This window comes from Coregonus clupeaformis, unplaced genomic scaffold (genome assembly GCF_020615455.1).
Source record: "Coregonus clupeaformis isolate EN_2021a unplaced genomic scaffold, ASM2061545v1 scaf0785, whole genome shotgun sequence".
NCBI classification, from domain to species: Eukaryota; Metazoa; Chordata; class Actinopteri; order Salmoniformes; family Salmonidae; genus Coregonus; species Coregonus clupeaformis.
In genome coordinates this window covers 129,255-152,110 of record NW_025534240.1, presented here as the reverse complement: position 1 = coordinate 152,110, position 22,856 = coordinate 129,255, and the positions used below count along the sequence as shown (strand labels likewise).

The 22,856-nt window shown below is 42.0% G+C and overlaps 1 long non-coding RNA gene across 1 annotated transcript in view; it reads right to left on the bottom strand.

Moving 5' to 3' along the window:
• LOC121541966 overlaps positions 1–22,856 on the bottom strand; it is a 73,444-nt gene that overhangs the window by 49,986 nt on the left and 602 nt on the right. The window lies entirely within an intron of this gene.

Here is a 22,856-nt window from a genome sequence, read left to right as displayed (position 1 = left end):
TGTGCTCGTCGTCATCACCAGGGTCTTGACCTGACTGCAGTTTGCAGTGGGCAAATGCTCACCTTCGATGGCCAATGGCATGCTGGAACAGTGTGCTCTTCAAGGATGAATCCCGGATTGTGGATTTAACAAGTGACATCAATAAGGGATCATAGCTTTCACCTGGATTCACCTGGTCAGTCTGTGTAATGGAAAGAGTTCTTAATGTTGTGTGTACTCAGTGTGTATATATAAATATACACACACACACTGAGTGTACAAAACATTGCTCTTTCCATGAAAGACTGACCAGGTGAATCCAGGTGAAATCCAGATGAAGGTGAGGAGACAGGTTAAAGAAGGATTTTTAAGCCTTGAGACAATTGAGACATGGATTGTGTATGTATGTGTGCCATTCAGAGGGTGAATGGGAAAGACAAAAGATTGAAGTGCCTTTGAACGAGGTATGCTAGTAGGTGCCAGGCGCACCGGTTTGAGTGTCAAGAACTGCAACGCTGCTGTGTTTTCATGCTCAACAGTTTCCCGTGTGTATCAAGAATGGTCCACCACCCAAAGGACATCCAGCCAGCGGCAGGCCAGTGGTCGAAAATCGGACATTGATGAAAGAGGAAAAGAGGTTGACACGAATTGTGCAGAGCAACAGACGGGCTACAGTTAGTCAACTGACAGTCCAGTACAACATTGGTGTCCAAAGACCCATAAAAGAATGCACACGTTCTTTCAGCAAAAAACAAGAAACTGCGGTTGCAGTGGGCCAAGGAACGAAAACACTGGACACCGGAGAATTGGAAAAACAATGCCTGGTCTGATGAATGCCGGTTCCTGCTGTTTCACGCTGAAAGGAGGACTAGGGTATGGAGAAAACCACGAGTAAATGCATCCATCCACGTGTCGACATTGCAGGATTGTGGTGTGTTTTAATGGCACACATTGGGCCCCTTGATCAAATGGAGCAACGTTTGAATGCCACATCTGAACACCGTTGCCAATCTGGTGCATCCCTTCATGGCAGTAGCATATCCATCTGCAAATAGATTTTTTCAGCAGGATAATGCCCCACGGCACAAGGCTAGGATTGTCCAGGAATGGTTCCACAAACATGACAGTGAATTCAGCTTACTGCAGTGGCCTGCCCAGTCACCAGATCTCAATCCAATTGTGCATCTGTTGGACGAGATGGAACGAGATACTTGGAGTAGAGATCCACATCAAGCCAACTTGAAGGCATTGGATTCAACATGGGCCACCATCCCTGTGGAACGCTTTTAACACCTTGTAGAGTCCATGCCAACGAATTGAGGCTGTTCTGAGGGCAAAAGAGCGTGAAACTCAATATTAATAATAATTTTAATAATGTTTTGAGGTGTTCCTAATGTTTTGTACACTCAGTGTATATATATAATCATTACATTTGACATTTAAGTCATTTAGCAGACGCTCTTATCCAGAGCGACTTACAGTTAGTGAGTGCATACATTCGTTTTTTATTTTTCATACTGGCCCCCCGTGGGAATCGAACCCGCAACCCTGGCATTGCAAACGCCATGCTCTACCAACTGAGCTACATCCCTGCCGGCCATTCCCTCCCCTACCCTGGACGGTACTGGGCCAATTGTGCGCCGTCCCGTGGGTATCCCGGTCGCGGCCGGCTACAACAGAGCCTGGATTCGAACCAGGATCTCTAGTGGCACAGCGATGCAGAGCCTTAGACCACTGCGCCACTCGGGAGGCACTCATCAGCTCCATATAGTGTCTCCACCCATGCGGAAACTTGCGGTTCAATGAAGCTCACCTTTCCCCAGGTGGGCTGGGATATAAAATGTAATCAGATCAAGATAAACCAATTACAATACGCAAGTATAGGCGTGAGTGAATTAAAAAAGGCAGGTAAGTAAGCCTGGCAGTTGTAATTACACATTACATGTTATAGCTTAATTCCCAGACACACCAAAATAAAAGAACCACTGCATTTTCCCTCAGAGGGAAACAAAACCTAGATGGATAAAAGAGAACCTCTCCTGGCAACTTCCCCAAAACAGTTTAAAACAGCTAGTTACCATATAAAACAGTTTAAAACAGCTAGTTACCATATAAAACAGTACAAAACAGCTAGTTACCATATACAACAGTACAAAACAGCTAGTTACCATATAAAACAGTACAAAACAGCTAGTTACCATATACAACAGTACAAAACAGCTAGTTACCATATAAAAACAGCTAGCTACCATATAAGTTTAAAACATTTACAGTTGTGCAAGTTCTCCCACTTAAAAAGATGAGAGAGGCCTGTAATTTATCATAGGTACAGAAAATCACATTGTAGGATTTTTTTATGAATTTATTTCTAAATTATGGTGGAAAATAAGTATTTGGTCAATAACAAAAAAGTTTCTCAATACTTTGTTATATACCCTTTGTTGGCAATGACACAGGTCAAACGTTTTCTGTAAGTCTTCACAAGGTTTTCACACACTGTTGCTGGTATTTTGGCCCATTCCTCCATGCTGATTTCCTCTAGAGCAGTGATGTTTTGGGGCTGTCGCTGGGCAACACAGACTTTCAACTCCCTCCAAAGATTTTCTATGGGGTTGAGATCTGGAGACTGGCTAGGCCACTCCAGGACCTTGAAATGCTTCTTACGAAGCCACTCCTTCATTGCCCGGGCGGTGTGTTTGGGATCATTGTCATGCTGAAAGACCCAGCCACGGTTCATCTTCAATGCCCTTGCTGATGGAAGGAGGTTTTCACTCAAAATCTCACGATACATGGCCCCATTCATTCTTTCCTTTACACGGATCAGTCGTCCTGGTCCCTTTGCAGAAAAACAGCCCAAAAGCATGATGATTCCACCCCCATGCTTCACAGTAGGTATGGTTTTCTTTGGATGCAACTCAGCATTCTTTGTCCTCCAAACACGACGAGTTGAGTTTTTACCAAAAAGTTCTATTTTGGTTTCATCTGACCATATGACATTCTCCCAATCCTCTTCTGGATCATCCAAATGCACTCTAGCAAACTTCAGACGGGCCTGGACATGTACTGGCTTAAGCAGGGGGACACGTCTGGCACTGCAGGATTTGAGTCCCTGGCGGCGTAGTGTGTTACTGATGGTAGGCTTCGTTACTTTGGTTCCAGCTCTCTGCAGGTCATTCACTAGGTCCCCCCGTGTGGTTCTGGGATTTTTGCTCACCGTTCTTGTGATCATTTTGACCCCACGGGGTGAGATCTTGCGTGGAGCCCCAGATCGAGGGAGATTATCAGTGGTCTTGTATGTCTTCCATTTCCTAATAATTGCTCCCACAGTTGATTTCTTCAAACCAAGCTGCTTACCTATTGCAGATTCAGTCTTCCCAGCCTGGTGCAGGTCTACAATTTTGTTTCTGGTGTCCTTTGACAGCTCTTTGGTCTTGGCCATAGTGGAGTTTGGAGTGTGACTGTTTGAGGTTGTGGACAGGTGTCTTTTATACTGATAACAAGTTCAAACAGGTGCCATTAATACAGGTAACGAGTGGAGGACAGAGGAGCCTCTTAAAGAAGAAGTTACAGGTCTGTGAGAGCCAGAAATCTTGCTTGTTTGTAGGTGACCAAATACTTATTTTCCACCATAATTTGCAAATAAATTCATTAAAAATCCTACAATGTGATTTTCTGGGAAAAAAACTCATTTTGTCTGTCATAGTTGACGTGTAACTATGATGAAAATTACAGGCCTCTCATCTTTTTAAGTGGGAGAACTTGCACAATTGGTGGCTGACTAAATACTTTTTTTTCCCCCACTGTAGTTACCATATAAAACAGTTCAAAACAGCTAGTTACCATATAAAACAGCTAGTTACCATATAAGTTTAAAACATTTAGTTACCATTTAAAACAGTTCAAAACAGCTAGTTACCATATAAAACGGTACAAAACAGTATTTGAAGCAGAAACAACTGCTTCAAATATTCCTGTGCTGTGGGAATGAAGGCTTATAATTAGAGAACATTTGAGCGCTCCTGAATAGGTCAAGACTGAGGCAGCAGCTGAGGTAAAAGCGACCCAGATCTAGAACTGACGCACGCATGGATGAAGCTGATTAGAAGTTGATTCTGGAAAGAGGTTAGATGCATGTATGATGAGTTCACTGACAACTGGCCTAGATGCTCAAGATTAAAGAGCCAAGCTTCCAGGAGTGCAGCTCATAGTTGACACGCACGTCCCCAAACAACAAGCTCTAAGCCAGGCTGTGTCTGTCCCAGTACAATCTCAGAACATGTAGAAGACCTTCACCAGCAAAGAGCGGGTAAAAAAACAGTGTCCTATAATGAGAGATTGATTGCAGCTCACATTTAGTGCCCCCATGCCATGTCGGATGAACATAACGTAGGCGTTGCCACAGCCTATCAAACGGCTCTCACAGATTCACAGAACCTTGATCGCCCCGTTATCTCACAACAGAGCCAGTCATTCTTAACATACAGTTGAAGTCGGAAGTTTACATACACCTTAGCCAAATACATTTAAACTCAGTTTTTCACAATTCCTGACATTTAATCCTAGCAAAAATTCCCTGTCTTAGGTCAGTTAGGATCACCACTTTATTTGAAGAACGTGAAATGTCCGAATAATAGTAGAGAGAATTATTTATTTCAGCTTTTATTTCTTTCATCACATTCCCAGTGGGTCAGAAGTTTACATACACTCAATTCGTATTTGGTAGTATTGCCTTTAAATTGTTTTACTTGGGTCAAACGTTTCAGGTAGCCTTCCACAAGCTTCCCACAATAAGTTGGGTGAATTTTGGCCCATTCCTCCTGACAGAGCTGGTGTAACTGAGTCAGGTTTGTAGGCCTCCTTGCTCGCACACGCTTTTTCAGTTCTGCCCACACATTTTCTATAGGATTGAGTTCAGGGCTTTGTGATGGCCACTCCAATACCTTGACTTTGTTGTCCTTAAGCCATTTTGCCACAACTTTTGAAGTATGATTGGGGTCATTGTCCATTTGGAAGACCCATTTGCGACCAAGCTTTAACTTCCTGACTGATGTCTTGAGATGTTGCTTCAATATATCCACATAGTTTTCCTTCCTCATGATGCCATCTATTTTGTGAAGTGCACCAGTCCCTCCTGCAGCAAAGCACCCCCACAGCATGATGCTGCCACCCCGTGCTTCACGGTTGGGATGGTGTTCTTCGGCTTGCAAGTTCCCCCCTTTTCTTCCAAACATAACGATGGTCATTATGGCCAAACAGTTCTATTTTTGTTTCATCAGACCAGAGGACATTTCTCCAAAAAGTACGATCTTTGTCCCCATGTGCAGTTGCAAACCGTAGTCTGGCTTTTTTATGGCGGTTTTGGAGCAGTGGCTTCTTCCTTGCTGAGCGGCCTTTCAGGTTATGTTGATATAGGACTCGTTTTACTGTGGATATAGATACTTTTGTACCTGTTTCCTCCAGCATCTTCACAAGGTCCTTTGCTGTTGTTCAGGGATTGATTTGCACTTTTCGCACCAAAGTACATTCATGAACAAGAAATGTGTGGAGTGGTTGAAAAACGAGTTTTAATCACTCCAACCTAAGTGTATGTAAACTTTCGACTTCAACTGTATGTATCATATTGTAAGTAGTTAGTAATGCAATGTTAACTCAGATTACATTCCAAAGTAAACATTAAAACAACATTATCCCAGAAAGCAGCCTCATGTGTTTGTGCTTGATAAGTGGAGCTGGTTTCCCACCTGAGGGGCCCAGAGGCATATAGCAAATGAAGAAAATATATTTTTCCTTCCTTCCAGGTTGCACATTCAATCTCTTCCCCATACACTCCCAGACAACAGTTGGAAGCAGGAGAAATTACACACAATGTCGAGCCATATCGGATGTGCCCGTGGGTGCACGGCACTGGAAACTAGAGCAACAAAGGCAGACACTTAAAAGTTCAGATGGGGGAAAGAAAACAGTCCTTGCATCCATCAGCAGTTCTGCAGCGCAGAAAACAGGCAACAGGATTTTACAAATCGGGGCTAAGATCCTTAATATCTTATAGACTAGAGGAAGGCATATGGGTCTGCAGAAAAGCCCGGCCCCAGCTTAGACATATATAGGTCTAGTGCACCTAAACACAAGCTTGGGCTGATCATGTTGTGCTTCTAGGGAATAACCGTGTGTGTTCCCGGGGGATAAGACATTTTTGCAGAACAAGCTCTATTTTAGTGGCCTCTGGTACATTCTAATGCTAGATTGTATTTTCAACTAGCAACCATCAGGAAATAACACTGATCACATTTTTTTCTCACTTTTATACTGTTAGTTTCATCAGCTGTTGTATGACAAAACACAGGAAAACTAAAATTTTGACTGTACTTGGCCTGTAAAGAATCCTGTAAGAGTCTGCTGACTTTAACAGGTTTTAAGCTTCCTTTTAAGAGGCATCTTCTCAGCTGTCTGCAATACAGGTATGATTGAAGAATGAAGCAGGTGTTAATAATGGGCTTTTTGATACACAGAAAGCAGCAGTTGACTACTCCATTGTCAACACTTTGATTAAATCAGTAGTCCTATTTCAATATCTTTGAAAATACACTACATAACTAAAATTATGTGGACACCTGCTCGTCCAAAATCACATCTCATTCCAAAATCGTGGGCATTAATATGGACTTAGCCCCCCCTTTGCTGCTATAACAGCCTCCAATCTTCTGGGAAGGCTTTCCACTAGATGTTGGAATGACGCTGCGGGGACTTGCTTCCATTCAGCCACAAGAGCATTAGTGATGTTGGGCACTGATGTTGGGCAATTAGGCCTGGCTCGCAGTCAGCGTTCTAATTCATCCCAAAGGTGGGGTTGAGGTCAGGGCTCTGTGCAGGCCAGTCAAGTTCTTCCACACCGATCTCAACAAACAATTTCTGTATGGACCTCGCTTTGTGCACGGGGGCATTGTCATGCTGAAACAGGAAAGGGCCTTCCCCAAATTGTTGCCACAAAGTTGGAAGCACAGAATCGTCTAGAATGTCATTGTATGCTGTAGTGTTAAGATTTCCCTTCACTGGAACTAAGGGGCCTAGCACGAACCATGAAAAACAGCCCCAGACCATTATTCCTCCTCCACCAAACTTTACAGTTGCCACTACGCATTGGCGCCGGTAGCGTTCTCCTGGCATGGCCAAACCCAGATTCGTCCGCCGGACAGCCAGCTGGTGAAGCGTGATTCATCACTCCGGAGAACGCGTTTCCACTGCTCCAGATTTCAAAGGCGGCGAGCTTTACACCACTCCAGTGGCTGCTCGGCAATGGAAACCCATTTCATGAAGCTCCCGACAAACAGTTATTGTGCTGACGTTGCTTCCAAAGGCAGTTTGGAACTCTTTAGTGAGTGTTGCAACCAAAAACAGACAATTTTTACGCGCTACAGCACTCGGCGGTCCCGTTCTGTGAGCTTGTGTGGCCTACCACTTGGCTGCTTAGCCGTTGATGCTCCTAGACGTTTCCACTTCACAATAACAGCACTTACAGTTGACCGGGGCAGCTCTAGCAGGGCAGAAATTTGACAAACTGACTTGTTGGAAAGGTGGCATCCTATGATGGTGCCACGTTGAAAGTCCACGAGCTCTTCAGTAAGCCCATTATACTGCCAATGTTTGTCTATGGAGATTGCATAGCTGTGTGCATGATTTTATACACCTGTCAGCAACGGATATAGCTGAAATAGCTGAATCCACTAATTTGAAGGGGTGTCCACATACATTTGACCATGTAGTGTAGTTTCACTGGGGTTAATGCTAACTAGAGTTCATCCAAATCTGGGGAAGTAGATAAAGGGCATTATATGGGACGTGTAAATTCATGCTCTCTTCCACCACAGCAACACAACCAGGTACCGAGAGGCGGGACAGACTGTCAAACCAGCAGTGTTTCCCTGTCATCGCTGACTTTGTGACCGACAGGCGACTCTCCTATCAATAGATTGCTAGAAGATGCATATTGTTCATTCTAGCGGGAGAGGGCTCTGCTTTTCTGACTAGCGAATTGAAAAGTAGCCTAGTTAATTTAAGAGGAAAAAGCAGCCGCCTGAAAATGAGTAATCGGCTGTATAGCCGAGAGCCGGCACTAGTAGGAAAACACTGGAATAAAACAGAACATCAACTCTTAGATTGCAACAACATTGAGTCTTAATAGATGTAAAGGGAAAGTAGAAAAAGGAGGGTGGGATGTGCTGCAGCAGTATCCCCTTCATATAGACACTCTTGTTACAGTAGACTATGTCAGAGAGAGAACGGGGGATGACAGAAATCTACTTCAACAGCAAAATCAGTCTTTCCCAGAAGACAGAAATACATGCATTTGGGAAAAATGTATCAGAAGATTGGATAGAACATTCCAGTGCGCAATGTAATAAGAAAATAAATCAGATGTCCATGTGAGATGGGTGTGTTCCAGGGCTCCACGCCAGCCAGAGCAGGGGAATTACATCATGAGAGAAGGGAAGTGTCTCGGGAGCAGAGGGGCTTGAACAAGTCAGTCATTTTGTCACCGCTCTTGACATTTGAACCCCATTTTTTCCCCCTCCAACAGCAATGTAATTCAAACAGCTCGCTTGCCTGGAAGAGATCACACTTGGGCTGACGGAAGGAAAAAAGCTAGTGAAATAATAGCCATATGTGCAAGCACTGAGATTAGCTAAATCAGCTATTCAAAACATTCTGTGAGCAAGTTAGAGCAACCCATTTTGAAAAACTATTTAACTGAGACAAATTTCTGGCCTTGCCCCTGTCTGGGATTGAGCATTTCTTCCAGGGCTGTGTGATGCAGTGACCCTTCTCTACTTGGCGCTGTTGCTCTCTCTGTAAACACATTGACGCAATCTCACAAACTGGAATGGAACAAGTACACAGGCTGCATAATCAAATGTCATTACATCCCACTAACAGGAGCAATTACTATATAATAATTGTTAAACAGTGCATGACAATCTCTTCAGTTTTGCTTCATTTAAAGTGAACAATTCTGGAGTGCTTTCTGCAACAAATACCCATCAAGACATTGGTGCCTGACATCATTAGGGATGTAAACAGTGTCCACTGGAGTTAAGAAACAAAGCTACTGCACATCTACGCATTACACATTTTAAATGGAGAATCCATTTACTGGCAAGATTAGCAAATTCAACCTACACATCCATGCATAACTGACCAAAATATGAAAAACAAGCATTGTACTTTTGAATTATGTAAAGTGAGTGTGGAAGAGGTGAACAAATTGTTGACTACCTGCTAAAATCGTGGCCACCACAGCAAATATATATTTTTACAAATGTATCCCTGTTAGTAAACACTTCTCCTTTGCCAAGATAAACCATCCACCTGGCAGGTGTGGCATATCAAGAAGCTGATTAAACAGTATGATCATTACACAGGTGCACCTTGTGCTGGGCACAATAAAAGGCCACTAAAATGTGCAGTTTTGTCACGCAACACAATGCCACAGATGTCTGAGGGAGTGTGCAACTGGAATGCTGACTGCAGGAATGTACAGCAGAGCTGTTGCCAGAGAATGTAATCTTAATTTCTCTACCGTAAGCTGCCTTCAACGTCGTTCTACAGAATTTGGCAGTACGTCCAACCGGCCTCACAACCACACCACACGTCAATTTTTTTCACCTGCGGGATGGTGTGAGACGAGCCACCTGGACAGCTGATGAAACTGTGGGTTTACAAAAATTATTTCTTCAGAAACCGACTCAGGGAAGCTCATCTGCATCTCTATGCAAAGGAGATGTGTAGCGCTGCACGAGGCAAATTGTTGTCACACCAGATCCTGACTGGTTTTCTGATCCACGCCCCTACCTTTTCTGTAAGGTATCTGTGACCAACAGATGCTTATCTGTATTCCCAGTCATGTGACATTAACTCAGTAAAACCTTTGAAATTGTTGCATTTTGCGTTTATATCTTTGTTCAGTGTATACATACATATAGAGATTTTAAAAAATATTTTTTGGGGCGGTAAAACATTTTCAGTGTAAATTTAAACGACTGAAACCAGATATGAAGTACGTAAAAATTTGATCATTGAGAACTAACAATCATCAAAATAAAAACGTCCAAAAAATGTCATGGCATCGGCCCCCCGTTGATTTTGTTATGTTTATAATATAATTATAATAATATAATATAATATGCCATTTAGCAGACGCTTTTATCCAAAGCGACTTACAGTCATGCGTGCATACATTTTTTTGTGTATGGGTGGTCCCGGGGATCGAACCCACTACCTTGGCGTTACAAGCGCCGTGCTCTACCAGCTGAGCTACAGAGGACCACATGTTTGAGTCACTCAGATAGCATAAGAATTAGGTATAAGGCAAAAAGTGTAGAATTACAGGAAAATTGCTGCCATCCGGACAACAAATCTATATTATTGTAGTGCACATTTTTTTTTACTTGTCTTTGTAAGAGGTATTGACATGTTGAAAGCACCTAACTGTCTGTTTAAGCGACTAGCGCACAGCTCAGACACCCATACATACCCCACAAGACATGCCACCAGGGGTCTCTTCACAGTCCAAGTCCAAAACAGACTCTGGGAAACGCACAGTACTACATAGAGCCATGACTACATGGGACTCTATTCCACATCATGTAACTGAAGCAGAGTAAAATCAGATTGAAAAAACATAAAACTACAACTTGAAGAGAAACACAGGCACTCTGCGCACACGTACATTGAAATGTTGTAATATTATACATTTTGTATTGTAGATATGTAGTGGTAGAGCAGTGGTGTAATAATGTGCTTTATGATGTACTGTTTATTTTTGTGTTGTAATTGCCTTAATCTTGTTTGGACACTAGGAAGAGTAGCTGCTGCCTTGGCAGGACCTAATGGGTATCCTTTATAAACCCCAGGAAGAGTAGCTGCTGCATTGGCAGGACCTAATGGGGATCCTTAATAAACCCCAGGAAGAGTAGCTGCTGCCTTGGCAGGAACTAATGGGGATCCTTAATAAACCCCTGGAAGAGTAGCTGCTGCCTTGGCAGGAACTAATGGGGATCCTTAATAAACCCCAGGAAGAGTAGCTGCTGCCTTGGCAGGAACTAATGGGGCTCCTTAATAAACCCCAGGAAGAGTAGCTACTGCCTTGGCAGGAACTAATGGGGATCCTTAATAAACCCCAGGAAGAGTAGCTGCTGCCTTGGCAGGAACTAATGGGGATCCTTAATAAACCCCAGGAAGAGTAGCTACTGCCTTGGCAGGAACTAATGGGGCTCCTTAATAAACCCCAGGAAGAGTAGCTACTGCCTTGGCAGGAACTAATGGGGATCCTTAATAAACCCCAGGAAGAGTAGCTGCTGCCTTGGCAGGAACTAATGGGGATCCTTAATAAACCCCAGGAAGAGTAGCTACTGCCTTGGCAGGAACTAATGGGGATCCTTAATAAACCCCAGGAAGAGTAGCTGCTGCCTTGGCAGGAACTAATGGGGATCCTTAATAAATACAAAATATTAGAAGTACAGATACAGGGCTGCAAAACCAATAGAATGACTGACTGCACCCGAGACCCAAAGTCACAAAGGGACAGCAGTAAGCTTTACATCCATGAGGGAATACTGGCTAGTCCTACTGCGAGAGACCTGCCCTACAATCTCTGACTCAACACTGACGTGAATGCTTCTCATCAATTCATGTTCAGAACAAGACAAGGCACCATCCCTGACTGATAAAAGAAACCTAAAAAAACGAGTTTTAAACATCACTCATTGTGACCGTTCCATACTCTGGTGCATGAGAGCGGTGAAAACCTGGATTGTAACAAAAGTCAACCTAGAGAGCCGAAGGTTGGGCGACATGGCCAAAACTCCCAATCATTTCATATCAATAGAACATGGGACTGCAGACACATACATCTAATATTTGTGTGTAGAATAGAAAGCTTGGTGTAAAGTAAACTGTAATATTATAGAATACTGAAATCCCACAGTAAACCCAGTAAATATATCACTAAGCCCTACTGTAGACTGGGACCATCATGCCAATCTCACCTGGGGAAAATCACCTAGCAGCAGACTTCCTACTGTATCACGGCTGGCTGATGGTAAACCACTGTGCGCACGTCAACGTTTTACACTGTCAAAATGCACGTAGCCTAATTCACGTTGGCTGAATGGAGATTTGCTTATCTGGATCCATGTGATTACAAATGCAGGCTTAATACTAACACTAACAGTGGAGGCCACCTGCAGTGGTAGCGCTGCATGGCTCATTCCCACCAGATTATCGGATCATACTCAGATTAACGTTATAGCCTACGCAGCATTATTCCTGTGTCATTTTTGCTGCTGGCCTGCCCGGGCATTTATCATGATGCTAACAGGTTCCTTTCAGACCTCACTGGTTTGTCAGATCAGTGGATTTATTGCCATTTAATAAGCCTTACAGTGTGACAAATGTACACTGGTAATGAGAGAGCATGCATTGAACAATGTGTGTTAATGAGGATGCTTGTGCAAATTAAAAGATGTTGCAACCCTGAGTGTCAAGCTGGCAATGGCAAATTCTAAACGCTGTACTAAGGGCACTAATCGTAGGGTTTTGCTAATTTGACACGGACTGAAACATGGTGGCTCATGCGTCAGAGGCTCTTTACTGTCAACAACACTGTTCACATCAATTGTGACAACAACAACGTGGACATCAGCCAAATCTAACTTGGCGCAGATTGGTTGGTGAGAATCTATCTTCCGCGATCTCTCCTAATTAAATCAATCTGGACCTGCATGACACTGTCGAGTCAAACCGGACTAACCAGAAGACTGGCACAAACACTGCTGCATAAAAGGAAGACACATACTGACAACAAACTTATTTAACTCCGGTCTCCACAGAGTAATAAGTGACGAATTAGTATAAAAAACTGTTGCACATTCTCATAGCATTTAGAGACACTGTCTATGCCATGATACAATAAACTGCATTCTGAACATGTGAGCAGACAGCGAATCTGCTTTTCATCACTCTACTCTCAGTAAATCCTAATTCCATTTCAACCAGTCAAGTAGAATAAACGTAATGAGCTGATATCCCTCCAAACAAATATCATTAGTGTGGTTTACAATAGTAGCAAGGACACCTGGATAATCATTAGTGTAAGACACATGGATCAACAGTGTAATCCCAGTCATTACAGAAAAATCAGCTAGTTGGCTCCACGCATGCACAGACGAACACAGAATGAACCAGGGCCTGGTTTCCCGATAGAACTTAGGCTTTCAAGTGTTTTAACAAAATCATCTTCCCTAGAATGGCCGAAGATGTAACATGCGTTTCCCAGAACACCACGCAGAGAGAACGGTCGCTAAGCGCGTCGTTGGAGCATGTTTCGATACTGATAGGATCGAAAGAATGGCAAGGCTGCTCTTGGATCAGCTTTCTCCATTCAAATCTTACCTTAACATTATTTCACAATACTGACAACAGATCAATTCCTGGGAGAGATATTTGGCCTACCACCTAAGGCTGCAAATATTGAGGATGCTTACCCTATAAAAATGCACTAAATCACAGATTTGACATATCATTGCGCACGTTAGGCTACACATCGTGAAATATATTGAGACAAATTACAGACAGTAGCGTACAAGTAGTAAAATAGAACAACTGATTGAACATGAAATGTATTTCAATTATTTATATTTTAATGCAGTCATCTCAGTTTTCATTTGAAGCATATTTTTATACGTCGCTTGTTTGTATCAAATTGCAAAGACATTGGCAACTTTGTATTTGTAGTCAACTTTGTTCTGAAGTTATCGGTGGTCAGAGAGACTGATAGAATCACATGGTTTATGTTCAGCTGAGATTCTGTATATAAAGTGGAGGGCAGAAAAGCATCTGACGACGCACTTAGCTGTTAATAACGATGGTTTTGGGAAACAGCTCAGATTTAACGATGCTCCTACGAAGGTTCTAAGGATGAACTTAGTCTTAAGATGCTTTTGGGAAACTGGGCCCTGGACTTTGAATACAGTATGTCTGACATGGGGGTTTTTACAACTGATGGAGGCCTAGGCATACATCTAACGAAAGGGTAAACTTGCCTGTAACTGTGCCTTAGAGTAGTTAGACAGATCTCCTCTTTCATATCATAATCTGTCACTATCTGAACTTAAACCCCACACATTTCAAAACACCACATGCACCTTATTAATGAAGTCAAGCAGCTCGTCCTGCCAAGAGATAAGAGGCCAGCTGCTGATGTATTCCACCGTGAATGAAAAGGAGTTGATACTTGGGCAAGTTTAACACAAATGTTGACAGAGAGGCAAAGTGTGTTGACAGAGTGTCAAAGTGACAGCTTGCTCAGTGTTGGTTCCAGCAGAGGGTGGAGGGGGGGACTGGGCGGCCAGGCAGAACTTGGCAGTACCTCTGTGAAGAAGACAAATTGTTACGCGGTCCCCAGATTTGGCACGCTCCTCCTGGAGATCAATTACTCTTTCCTCCACGTCGAACAGAATGAGAGCTGGAGGGGAGAGAGATGCTGGCTGACTGGCACTACAGGGACGAGGACCAGTGACAGGCAGGCAGCGCTTAAGGCATTACGTGGGTCGGTCCCTTCACTTATGGCTACCAACAACACACAGGCAGGGCCGAACAAACCCCCTCCTGAATCTGAAATGTTTCTTAAAGAAGAAATATAAAAAGTGTATGCATTACCATCGTAGCAATCGAAAGGGAACAGTTTGGAGATTATGGGAAAATGATTAGACCAAAAGGTGAGGACAACAGTTCACCTGACAGGACTGAATCCAAACTTGACACTTGATTTTATGTGCATTTTCCATTTACTGTACTTTTCACCGAATTTGTTGATAACGAAATCTGAAAATACTCTGGATACATTCAGTAACATAAGAATATTCCTGGAAAATGTGGGGTAGGTGCAAAATAAAACAAACAAATGACAAGGGTTTGAGTGAGAGGACTAACTGGTGTCTCCAAGTGGCCACACACCTCTCCAAAGTGTGGACAGTTATTAAGTCATTTCAATGCACTTTTATGACAAAGAAGAGTCTTCAACTATAAAGGTACTTTTTGTTGCTCTCCTAGCTGTGCCGTTGAGGAACTAGAGCAAGAACACCTGTAGTTCTCTTTGGAACACATCCCTGCAATCACACAATTACTGTTGGAAGTCGCTCTGGATAAGAGCGTCTGCTAAATGACTAAAATGTAAATGTTGTTTATGCAATCCAAAAACAGCCCATTATAAATTGCAATCTGGGTCAGGTGGGCATAATTTGAAAGCCTGTTATATTGCCAACACGACTAGCTAAGTTACAAAATACATTATTCCAGTGTTAGGCTTTCACAACGCAATTCAGGGAAACCGATCATCATTTTGGTTCAGAACAACCCAGGGTACGACAACATGCCATTTTGTAACTGTACATAAAACATAGACACTGTATATCACCAGTTTTATGATATGGAAATGTGAAGTGCACATCTGGACTCATGGGTGTTTGGCTCGCTTGTATGACAGAGGTATTTATTATAATCCTCAACGTCTCATCTTTCAAAATACACAGTCCTCTTAATTTACAGTGATTGGGGACATTGTCCTGTGTAGGGTGCCGTCTTTCGGATGGGACGTTAAAAATGGGTGTCCTGACCCCATGGTACTTATCGTAAGAGAAGGGGTGTTAACACCGGTGTCCTGGCTAAATTCCCAATCTGGCCCTCATACCATCATTGCCACCTAATCATCCTCAGCTTCCAATTGGCTCATTCATCCCCCCTCCTCTCCCCTGTAACTATTCCCCAGGTTGTTGCTGTAAATGAGAATGTGTTCAGTTAACTTATTATTTATATTTTTTATACAGCATTTCTCTCAAAACAAAGAATTTGCTGAAGTTGCCCAATTAGCGGGAGGTATTGGGGCAACTTCTTCTCGCGTGAGGTGCTAAAGTTCAGAACGGCTGTCAGTCAAAACCCACACAGCGCACTGAAGCACAGAGCCTGAACTCTGACGTCATGTATAGCATGTTACTGTACAGCCACCACGTTCCAATTTAGGTGTTTAGCAGTGTCCAAATTAGCAATTTTCAACCGCATATGGATACGAATGTAAAGGGTAACGTTAGGCAGTTATGTGGTTAAGTTAGTGGCATTATGGTACGTTTTTTTGCTTTGGTAGGAAGCGTGCTGCCAGAATTTATAGAATTGAGTTAGGCCTATTCATACTTCATGACAGTGTGCTGACAAATAAATACTGAACAAAAATATAAAAACGCAACATGTAGTGTTGGTCCCATGTTTCATGAGCTGAAATAAAATACCAGAAATGTTCCATGCGCACAAAATAGCGTATTTCTCAAATTGTGCGCACAAATTTGCTTACATCCCTGTTAGTGAGCATTTCTCCTTTGCCAATATAATCCATCCACCTGACAGGTGTGCCATATCAAGAAGCTGATTAAACATCATGATCATTACACAGGTGCACCTTGTGTTGGGGAAAATAAAAGGACGCAAACATTTGCCACACAACACAATGCCATAGATGTCTCAAATTGAGGGAGCGTGCAACTGGCATTTTGAATGCAGGAATGTCCACCAGAGCCGTTGTCAGAGAATTTTACATTTCTCTACCACGTGGTTTTAGAGAATTTAGCAGTACGTCCAACCAGCCTCACAACCACATGTAACCTCTCTAGCCCAGGACCTCCACATCCGGCTTCTTCACCTGCGGGATCGTCCGAGACCAGCCCCCCGGCCAGCTGATGAAACCGAGGAGTATTTCTGTATGTAATAAAGCCTGTTTGTAGTGAAAAACTTCTGATTGGCTGGGCCTCGCTCCCAAGTGGGTGGGCCTATGCCCTCACAGGCCCACCCATGGCTGCGCCCCTGCCCAGTCATGTGAAATCCATAGATTAGGTACTAATTAATTTATTTCAATTGACTGATTTCCTTATATGAACTGTAACTCTGTAAAATCGTTGAAATTGTTGCGTTTGTATTTTTGTTGAGTATATTTCGACCTACAGAGCCAGAATGATGGGACTGATGATGTATCACTGCTGTTATTATTTATTAAAGCTGCTATACAGTCACTTTACTACTTAAATAAAACACTCCATTTTGATCAATCGTTCATACTGAATATTCATCACGTACTTCTCATACCAGTTTTTATTACTTGTTTGACCCTTTCCCTTTTTATTAATACTTGTTATTTGGGGGATTTTTGTAGATGGCATTTGATTCTTGATGTGTGCACGTGACAAATAAACTTCGATTTGAGTAAGTTTGTCATCTTACGGTTACTTATTTTGTTCAATCATGGACCATGTAGAACCCCTTGATACAACTATCTGAATGGGAGATGAGCTACTTAACTGTTATTAAGTAACCGTTATTCATAACTGTTATTCATCCCCGTGTAGCTCAGTTGGTAGAGCATGGCGCTTGCAACGCCAGGGTTGTGGGTTCGATTCCCACGGGGGGCCAGTATGAAGAAAAAAAAATGGGGGAAAAAATGTATGCACTCACTAACTGTAAGTCGCTCTGGATAAGAGCGTCTGCTAAATGACTATAATTTAATTTAATTAATTAAATGAATTACAAATGGGAACATTACTGCACAATCAAACAACAATAGAAGGCCTGATGAGCAACCCAGGTCATGCTTCACAGCCTCCAAATGGCTCTTTAAGTAGATTGCCTCCCCATTCATTACATTACAAACTCAATTGACCAATATTGCAACCGGACACCGACACAATGCCTGTTATGGGAGCATGGGATGACATTCTGAGGAGCATATCAATCTGCAGCGCACTATTACATGCATAACCATCTCTGGTAACGGTTTAAATGGAATATACTAATGGATATTGCACAAGTCTAGGATGATCTTGATAATACCTAGAAAAAGTGCCGCTTTTTAAAGAGCATTTCAAAGCTCAGAGAGATCATTCTCAAGTACACTACAATCTACAGTGCGGAGCCATAAAACATTAAAAAGATTACTGTGTAAAAACAGCTGGTCTTCATTTTGCTAAAAGGTCTATTAGACAGGTTATACCAGCACAATATGGGCTGAAACGAGATTGCTTGCGGCTGAAATTACACTAATGGTGGCATAAGGAGAGAGTACAATATTGGTTAGTATTACTATCTCTACAATCCATCACATAGGAGACGCGTTTCGGAGGCTTAACACTTTACACTAGTGGAAAAATCGGCCTATATGGATAGGACCACGTTTAAATGTTTCTTACAGAAGAACTATAAAAAGCAAATGGATGAGCATGGCAGCAATTAAAAGAGAACACTTTGGAGATCATGGGTAAATTATCAGACCAAAAGGTGAGGAAAACAGTTCACCTGACAAGACTGACTCCAAACATTACACTGCTGATATTGTGCATTTTACATTTACTGTACTTTTCGCAGCATTTGTCAATAACGAAATCTGAAAATACTCTGGATACATTCAGTAACATGATAAGAGTATTCCTGAAAATGTGGGGGTAGGTGCAACATAAGAGAAAACGATAATGGGTGAGAGCTCGAACTGGTGTCTCCGTGGCCATTCACACCTCTCCACTGTGCACAGTTCCTAAGTCATTTCAATGCACTTTTATGACATAAGGAAAGAGCCTTCAAATATATGTTGTTGTTTTTTTTTTTAGCTCTCCTAGCTTTGCCATTGAGGAACTAAAGCAAGCACACTTAGTTTTTGTTTAGAACACAGCCCTGCATCCCCACAATTACTGTTGTTGTTTACGCAATGCAAAAACATTCCATTATAAATCTCAATCTGGGTCAGGTGGGTATCATTTGAAAGCTTATTCTATTGCCAAAACGACTAGCTAAGTTATCAAACACGATCTTAGGGCGTTAGTCTTTCACATGGCACTTCAGACAAACATTGTAATTTTGGTGTGTATAGAATGGAGTTATGAGTCTGTTCCACGGCTAATCTTCTTCACAATACGTCAATCATAGGCTCATTCCTTTCAGGACAACCCAAGGTATAACGCATGTCATCCTTTTAACTGTACGACAATCATAGGCTCATTCCTTTCAGGACAACCCAAGGTATAACACATGTCATCCTTTTAACTGTACGACAATCATAGGCTCATTCCTTTCAGGACAACCCAAGGTATAACACATGTCATCCTTTTAACTGTACGACAATCATAGTGATCATAAACTTTGATACTGTAAATGACATGAGTTTTCAAATATGGAAATGTGAAGTGCACATTTGTACTCACGGGTGTGTGGCTTGCTTGTATGACATCAAAACTGTATTTATTACCACCCTCACAAAAAAAACTGCAAAAGAAGCCCAATTAGCAAAAGAGATGGGGGCATATTTTTTGTTGTGCGTGGTACACACATTTAGAAGGGCTGTCAGTTGAAATCTATACAGCGCTGTAAAGCAGAGAGCCTGAGTTACAGTTCATAGAAGGGAAATCAGTCAATTGAAATAAATTCATTAGTCCACGACTGGGAATATAGATATGCACCATTTTCCACATGCAGCACGACACATCTCCCCCTCCTCTTCAATGGCTGTGCTAAGTTGCTGGATATTGGCGGGAACTGGAACACGCTGTCGTACACGTCGATCCAAAGCATGCCAAACATGCTCAAATGAGTGACATGTCTGGTGAGTATGCAGGCCATGGAAGAACTGGGAAATGTTCAGCTTCCAGGAATTGTGTACAGATCCTTGGCGACATGGGGCCGTGCATTATCATGCTGAAACATGATGGCGGCGGATGAATGGCACGACGGGCCCCATGTAGCTCAGTTGGTAGAGAATGGCGCTTGCAATGCCAGGGTTGTGGGTTCGATTCCAACGGGGGGCCAGTATGAAAAATAAAAATAAAATGTATGCACTCACTAACTGTAAGTTGCTCTGGATAAGAGTGTCTGCTAAATGACTAAAATGTAAATGACAAAGGGTCTCAGGATCTCGTCACGGTATCTATGTGCATTACAATTGAAATTGATAAAATACAATTGTTTGATGTCCGTAGTTTATGCCTGCCCATACCATAATCCCACCGCCACCATGGGGTTCACAACGTTGACATCAGCAAACCGCTCGCCCACACCACACCATGCACGTGGTCTGCGGTTGTGAGGCCGGTTGGACGTACTGCCAAATTCTGTAAAACGACATTGGAGGCGGTTTATGGTAGCAAAATTAACATTCAATTCTCTGGCAACAGCTCTGGTGGACATTCCTGCAGTCAGCATGCCAACTGCACACTCTCTCAAAACATCAGACATCTGTGGCATTGTGTTGTGTGACAAAACTGCACATTTTAGAGTGGCCTTTTGTTGCACCTTACACAAGGTGCACCTTTGTAATAATCATACTGTTTAATCAGCTTCTTGATATGCCACACCTGTCAGGTGGATGGATTATCTTGGCAACGGAGAAATGCTCACTAACAGGGATGTAAACAAATTTGTGCACAAAATTTTAGAGAAATAAGCTTTTTGTGCGCATGGAACATTTATGGGACCTTTTACTTCAGCTCATGAAACATGGGACCAACACTTAACATGTTGCGTTTATATTTTTGTTCAGTGAAAATATACAAAAAGTGTTGATATTAGTTGGCAGGTGTCTTTACTTCAAAACTGTGTTTTGATGCATTTCTAACACGTTAAGACTTTTTCTGGTAGATGTTTTCGAAGACCCCTTTTCCGTCTGTCTGACCAGAAATCACAGTATTTGCTTATTCCACATTTTTAGGATGGAAAATGATTGAAAAATGTAAATATATATGCCTTAATTTCTCAAAAATATAGACTCCTAGCTTTCATTTCACATGCTCCTATCACGTTGGTGCTCATGGGTCCTTTTACATGTAAATGAGAATTGGCTATTGGTGTGCATGGATTATGCTGTAAGGAGCCGTTGCTGAACACAAAATAAACCCAGCCAAGACCTTGAACATACAGTGCATTCAGAAAGTATTCACAACCCTTGACTTTTTTCACATTTTGTTGTGTTACAGCCTGAACTTAAAAATGGATTAAATTGATATGTTGTGTCACTGGTCAACACACAATACCCCATAATGTCAAAGTGTAATAATGTTTTTAGAAACATTTCCTAATTAAAAATGAAAAGCTGAAATGTCTTGAGTCAATAAGTATTCAACCCCTTTGTTATGGCAAGCCTAAATAAGTTCAGGAGTAAAAATGTGCTTAACAAGTCACATAATACGTTGCATGGACTCACTCAGTGCAATAATAGTGTTTAACATTTGAATGACTACCTCGTCTCTGTACCCCAAACATACAGATCATTGTAAGGTCCCTCAGTCGAGCAGTGAATATGAAACACTGATTCAACCACAAAGACCAGGGAGATTTTCCAATGCCTCGCAAAGAAGGGCACCTATTGGTAGATGGGTAAAAAAATTAAATAAATGAGACATTGAATATCCCTTTGTGCATGGTGAAGTTAATTACACTTCGATGCTGTATCAATACACCCAGTCACTATAAAGATACAGGCGTCCTTCCTAACTCAGTTGCAGGAGAGGAAGGAAACCACTCACGGATTTCACCATGAGGCCAATGGTGACTTTAAAACAGATAGAGTTTAATGGCTGTGATAGGAGAAAACTGAGGATGGATCAACATTTTAGTTACTCCACACTCAAAATCATAGAGAAAAACCTGGTTCAGTCTGCTTTCCAACAGACACTTGGAGACAAATTCACCTTTCAGCCAAGTTGCTTACCAAGACGACATTGAATGTTCCTGAGTGGCCTAGTTACAGTTTTGGCTTGAACATCTATGGTAAGACTTGAAAATGGCCGTCTAGCAATTATCAACAACCAACTTGACAGAGCTTGAAGAATTTAAAATAATAATGTGCAAATATTGTACAATCCATAAAGACTAACAGCTGTAATCGCTGCCAGATGTTATTCTAACATGTATTGGCCCAGGGGTGTGAATACTTCTGTAAATGAGATATCTGTATTTAATTGTCAATACATTTGCAAACATTTCAAAAAATAAATTTTCACTTTGTCATTATGAGGTATTGTGTGTAGATGGGTGAGAGAAAAAAGATATATTTCATCCATTTTGAATTCAGGCTGTAACATCAGAATGTGTAATAAGTTAAGAGGCATGAATACTTTCTGAAAGCAAACTGATTCGATTTGAAATGGCCTTGCACAACAAACCAGTCAACTCAAAGGTAGCCTACTTCATCTCACACAGGTGACATCCAAAAATTGGGATTATTGCATGTTTGAAAATGTATGCACTCATTATCTGCACGTTGCTCTGGATAAGAGAGTCTGCTAAATGACTAAAATGTAAATGTTTAGTTAGCTACACGTCTGTTATTACACTCAAACTAGGTGCATAATTGACCAACTTAGTAGCAAGGGCCAAGTATACAAAAAACACATGTTATGGTTTACGTGTGAATTGCATTGTGGTAGGCTCCATCACTGGAGTTCTCACATTAACGCATATTATAAAGTGTGCATTTGAAACCAGTCTGGTTACATTTAAACGTTGGCATAATAAGATGCATTCAAATGCATTCAATATATCATTTTTACTATGTTGTTTTATATTCATCAGCCCAAAGCAAAGTGAGTATTCTAAAATCTAAGTGGATGAGTAAGCGTTAGATCTAATCATCAATCATTACTCAGCAACTGTCCATGAAAACAAATGCTCTAGCTACAATGTACGTAAATGCTATCCCACCTATCTAACTAGATGGGCCCCGTGTAGCTCAGTTGGTAGAGCATGGCGCTTGCAACGCCAGGGTTGTTGGTTCGATTCCCACGGGGCATGAAAAAAATAAAATA